The following is a 6,436-nucleotide window of genomic DNA, read 5'->3' as shown; positions in this document are numbered from 1 at the left end:
GGACAGAAAGAGGCATGTGAGTTGGTGACCATATGGCGTCTATTAAGTGAGACCCTGAAGGAATGGAAAGCAGAATGTGAGGCGAATGATGAGCAAAAGAAAGATGAGAAGCCAGAAAATGTTAGGAAGGGGAAAGATTGTGGCCAAGGAACAAATGAAGCCGATGCCGCAGCATCGGCGGTAGCAGGCAGGAAACCCCTCACGGGCAAAAGCAGATCACGCCCTCGTCCACCTCCTCCTCCTCCGCCATTAAATATTTTACGGGGCGATGAGGGGCCCTCCCCACCTAGTGGTGCAGCAGCGGAAGGGGTGACTCCATCAGCCCCCCCTGAGGAGGAAAATATGGTGAATCCGGTGAATAACACGGAGCCGGAAAGTGAGAGCGGAAATGAAAGTGAGGGAGAAGAAGCTCTAACTGCCGTTATGCGAACTCTGCATCTTGCAGATAAAACCATAATGAAAAAAGCCCAGCCATGGACTCTCCCTCCATCCACAATAACTGTAGTCCCAAGACCCCCTGATCGATTTTGGGAGGGAGTTAGGAGATATGCTGCCGAAGCTGGCAACTGGGATCTAGCTGAACGCCTCAGCCCGTGCTCTCCAACACCAGCATGTCCAAAGCCTGTAGACATCGCAGCAGAGGCTCCTGGTAAATTTCCTGTTTTCAAAGCTGCTGCAGGCACAAACCAGCACGGTGAGCACGATCCAATCAGCTGGAAAGTGGTGCAGGATTTGCAGAATAAAGTACAAACATTTGGAATCAATTCTCCTGAGGTGATGCAACTTATTTGAATAATCAGCACGGATCTGCTGTGTCCATATGACATTACACATCTTGCACAAGTGCTGTTTCAGCCCGTGCAATTGCAAGTGTTTCAATCTACTTGGAGGCAGATGGCATGCGCAGCAGCGCAGAATAATTTACGACTGCCACAGGGTGACCCGAGGTTAGGCCTTGGAGAGGATGCTTTGCTTGGTGAAGGGCCGTTTAATAACCCTCAACTGCAGGCTACATGGCCTCCGATTGTTCTCGAACAGGCACAACATATAGGGATTACGGCATTAAAGCGAACCATGGAAATGGTAGCTCCGAAGCAAAAATACACTGCTATCCACCAAGGCCCCAGAGAACCCTTTTTACAGTTTGTAGAAAAAATATCTGCCGCACTGGAAAAACAGGTAGAAGATGAGGTGTTAAGACAAATGCTGTGCAAACAGTTAGCAAAAGATAATGCTAATGAGGACTGTCAAAAGATAATACAGGCTTTACCAGGAGATCCTTCTATTCCCGACATGGTGGCTGCATGTTCTAAGGTGGGGACGGTGGAACACGAGGCGGCCGTCTAGTCGGCAGCGCAAGTGGCCGCCCTAGCTACTGCTATGAATGTGAGAAATTCAGGGAAACGCTTTGGGTGTGGCAGAGAAGGGCACATAAAGGCAGCTTGTCGAAACAGAACATCACCAGGTAAACAACCGGTGAACATCCCACCGGGGACTAATTGCAACAAATGCGGAAAACCAGGACATTTTGCAAAACAATGTCGTTCCAAATTTCATGCTAATGGGCAGCCGCTACAGGGAAACAACAAAACGAGCGCGAGAGGGCGCGCGAGGACAACAAGTCCCCTCCCGGCAGCCGGCCACCTCCCCTCTGCGAACAATTGTCAGCCGCAACAGCTGGCTCAGCAGGGCTGGATGTATCCACCGCCGACACAGTCACTATAGTCACAAAAGACATCGTTAAGGTCCCTCTTAATGCAAGGGGTCCTATAGGATGAGGACTGAGTGCATTGCTACTGGGAAGATCAAGTAGCACGTTAAATGGACTAATTGTGCATGTAGGAGTTATTGATGCTGATTTTACAGGTCAAATTTGCACGATGGTTTCAAACCCCTACCCACCAGTAACAATCCCAAAAGGTACTCGCATTGCTCAACTTATTCTTTTTTCGAGTTGTATTTCGAAAGCAGAACAGCGACTGCGATGCGATGGAGGCTTCGGCTCTACGGGACCCCCTCAGGTCTGCTGGTCTCAGACTGTCTCATCATCCCAACCACATATGACGTGCACGCTGTCGAATCACGGAAGATCTCCGACTACAGTAAGGCTTGCAGGGCTCCTGGACACCGGAGCCGATGTGACTATTATTGCCGATTATCTGTGGCCGTCCACCTGGCCCACAGAGGAGGCTGGTATGGCAGCAGTGGGGCTGGGAGGCTCTGCGCGAGCAAAGACGGCAGACACGCCAGTTCTGATTACCAATCCTGAGGGACAACAAGCAGTTATTAAACCATATGTGATGGCAGCTCCCCTCAATTTATGGGGGAGGGATTGCTTGTCGCAGTGGGGGGTGAGGATTACCATGGATTTTTAACGAGGGCCACTGTGCTGCAGGGTGTTAGACAACCCACGCTTGTTTTAACCTGGTTAACAAATAACCCTGTGTGGGTGGATCAGTGGCCCCTACCAATTGAAAAATTAAAGGCCCTGCAAGAATTGGTAGCAGAACAACTAGCTGCCGGACACACTGAATCATCTCACAGTCCATGGAATACTCCAGTGTTTGTGATAAAAAAGAAATCAGGAAAATGGCGATTTTTGCATGACCTGTGGCAAGTCAATGCTGTCATGGCCACGATGGGGGCTCTGCAACCAGGCATGCCTTCACCTGCCATGATCCCTCAAGATTGGGAAATCATTGTCATGGACCTTAAGGATTGTTTTTTTACGATACCATTAGCTTCCCAAGACAAAGAAAAATTTGCATTTTCTGTGCCTTCTATCAATCATGCAGAACTGGCAAAAAGATATCAATGGAGAGTTCTGCCGCAGGGCATGAAAAATTCACCAACCATTTGTCAATGGTTTGTAGCACAAGCTCTGTCACCTGTAAGGGAAAAATTCCCTACTAGTTATTGTTATCACTATATGGATGACATTCTGTTAGCATCAGACAACAAGGAGCAGTTGAATGACATGAAAAATTTGGCCACGAATTCGTTACAACAATATGGGTTAGTTATTGCCCCTGAAAAAGTGCAAAAAATAGCACCCTGGAAATATTTGGGAATGACAATTACAAGCAAGCAGGTTGTGCACCAACCTGTGAAACTTAACCTTGCGGTTAAGACACTCGATGTACAGAAATTAATGGGATCCTTGAACTGGATCAGGCCCTATCTTGGACTGACCAATTCGCAGTTACAACCTTTATTGGACTTATTAAAACATTCCAATGATCCAACAGAACCCAGAATATTAAATAAGGAAGCGTTAAATGTAATTCACACGGTGGAACAATGTATATACAAGAAATTTGTTTCTCGAATAGATCTGTCTCAATTGGTACAATTCTTTGTACTAATTGACAAAACTGTGCCATTTGGTGCTTTGGTGCAGTGGAATTCTGAGTGGGATGACCCATTACATATTTTAGAATGGATGTTTTTGTCATTCCGGCCACGAAAAACTGCTCCTGGCTTGTTTGAACTTATTGCTGATGTAATCATAAAAGCCAGAAAACAATATGTAGAACTAACAGGACGTGATCCAGCTACGATTGTTTTACCTGTTCAAAATTGGTATTTTGAATGGTGTCTGGCAAACAATTACGAGCTGCAAGCGGCTATGGCGGGTTTTCAAGGGCAGATATTGTATCATCTACCGTCACACCCGCTACTGAAATTTGCTCAAGAAATACCATTTGGTCAGAAATATTTAAGCCAGCCAGAACCTGTGAAAGGCCCCACTGTCTTTACAGATGGTTCTGGAAAAAACAGGTAAAGCAGCAGTAGAATGGTATGAAAACAACAACTGGAACAGCAAAGTAGTATATCAAAATGGTTCTCCACAAGTAGTAGAGCTGCGTGCAATGGCTGTTGCTTTTTCTATTTTTTCTACTCCTGTAAATATTGTAACTGACTCAGCGTATGTAGCTAATTTAGTTTCTCGACTAGACAAAGTGGCTTTGACCATGTCAGACAATCAATTATTATTTGATGTGCTTTTAGAACTCTGGAAAAGTATTCAACTACGAACAGAACCTTATTTTATCATGCATATCCGGAGTCATACCACTTTACCAGGGTTTTATACAGAAGGTAATGCCAGAGCGGATGCTCTTGTTTCTGCTATGGCTCTGACTACTGTTCCTAACATCAAGCAACAAGCTATATTATCACATCAATTTTTTCATCAAGGTTTTCGAGCTTTACGAAGGCAGTTTGGTTTGTCCCATACTGAAGCTCGCTCTGTTGTAGCTGCCTGCCCTGATTGCCAAGGAACTCACACTCCAGTGTATTTTGGTACTAATCCCAGAGGTATGCAGGCTTTACAGATTTGGCAAACTGATGTTACTCATATAAATGAATTTGGCTGACAGAAATATGTTCATGTTTCTATTGATACTTATTCTCATGCTTTGGTAGCAACAGCACATAATGGAGAAACCGGAAAAGATGTGATTCGACATTTGCAGAAGGCTTTCTCTGTGCTTGGGGTGCCACGCCAAATTAAAACAGACAATGGCCCAGCATATGCTTCACAGAAAGTTCAAACATTTTTTAATCTGTGGGGTGTTACTCATGTTACAGGAATTCCCCATTCCCCAACAGGACAAGCAATTGTTGAGCGTGCACATGGCACGTTGAAGCGGCAGCTTCAAAAACAAAAAGGGGGAATGATTGGGGAACCACCACAGGCATGTTTAGATAAAGCAGTTTATGTTCTTAACTTTCTCCATTATGGGGATAATTCTTCCCTACCTCCTCTTTTTCAACACTGCTCTTCTTTCTTTTCAACACAGAATTTACAAAAGGGTATCAAAGTACATGTTAAAGATTTAATTACTGGTCAGTGGAGTGGACCATGTGAGCTATTAACCTGGGGAAGGGGTTATGCTTGTGTTTCCACAGATGCCGGTCCTCGCTGGGTTCCTGCTCGGTGTGTTCGGCCTGTATTGGAACCTGCCTCAGGGTGAAGGATGGGTGGTCTCACAACCTAAACAAAATGTTTGGGTCACTTTAGCAAACATGACGCATCAGGACACCCTGTGTCTCGCCACCGCAAGCCCTGAAAATCCATTTTCGACATGCTTGGTAGGAATACCCGTGGACACTTGGCCGAACCCACTGCAGATCCCAAATCTCTGTGATTCTCCAGAAAATTGTGCAAAGAACTGGGATCGTGTGTATGCGTGCCTCTCGCCAGTCACCCAGGAACCCCAAGAGTTAGAATTATTAGGATCTGTAATGATGGATGCTTGTGTGGTTTTTAATTACTCTTATAGCAACACTGCTCGCCGAGGCCAAAATGTTAATGCAACTAGTATTCTCTATCGCAATGCAACTGCATGGTGTAATTATACCGCACCTAATGCTTCACGATCCTCTGTTGTTCCTCTTGCGCTACCTCCTGGTGTGTTTTTAATCTGTGGAGATCGTGCCTGGGGAGGCATTCCATCTAAACTGAATGGAGGCCCGTGTAGCCTCGGACGCCTCACGTTATTAACACCAAGCATGTCAATGATTCTGAACATGACTCGAAAACATAGGCGAGTCCAAAGGACTGTTCATCAGTTTAACAGTTCCTGTCAAGATAACATTGAATTCTGGAATCCAGGCCAGATCATAGCAGCCTCCATACGGGCACCAGGAGTTTGCGTTAGAAATGCCTTAAGAACTTTAAATAAGTTGGGATGTTGGCTTAAAAAACAAACTAATGCTACCTCTTTAGCTTTAAGTGGCCTTCTAACTGACGTTGATAGCGTCAGACATGCTACGCTACAAAATAGAGCTGCAATTGATTTTTTGCTTTTAGCACAAGGACATGGTTGTGATGAGTTTGAAGGGATGTGTTGTATGAATCTATCCAATCACTCAGAATCCATTTACAGTAGTATTCAACAATTAAAGAAGGAAGTCAGGAAGTTGACAGAAAGCGATGATTTAGATTGGCTAACAAAGATGTTCGAGGGTTGGGGATTGTCTGGATGGTTGATATCTCTGCTCAAGACTGTGGGGGTAGTGATCTTGGTTGTGATAACTGTGCTCCTAATGTTGCCCTGTCTTTTCAGCCTTCTGCAAAGGGCCCTGCAGAGGGCAGCCAGGACGATATTTTTAGCACAAATAGAAAAAGGGGGAATTGTCGGGGGATGCAACGGGTCTGCGGAATGCCTGACAGTTCGAGAACAGCGCGACCTTGAGCAGCTTGTAGTGTATCCTTGAAAGTCTGGAAAGATCTGAGAAGAGCGGTACAAAAACAAGATAGTGATAAGAAGAACCGTCCTGATGAACTCACCAATCATGAATTGTTAGTTACTAGCCAAACCAATCATATACTAACACATACTCTGAAGAAGGGGATAAAAAGGTGTGTTAGAACAATAAAGTAGCCATTTTGCATGATCTATTACTTGTTGTGTCTGTCTCTACTGCG

The sequence above is a fragment of the Haliaeetus leucocephalus genome, unplaced genomic scaffold, assembly GCF_000737465.1.
Source record: "Haliaeetus leucocephalus isolate CR32 unplaced genomic scaffold, Haliaeetus_leucocephalus-4.0 Scaffold238, whole genome shotgun sequence".
Lineage (NCBI taxonomy): Eukaryota > Metazoa > Chordata > Aves > Accipitriformes > Accipitridae > Haliaeetus > Haliaeetus leucocephalus.
Note: the sequence above shows the minus strand (reverse complement) of the source record.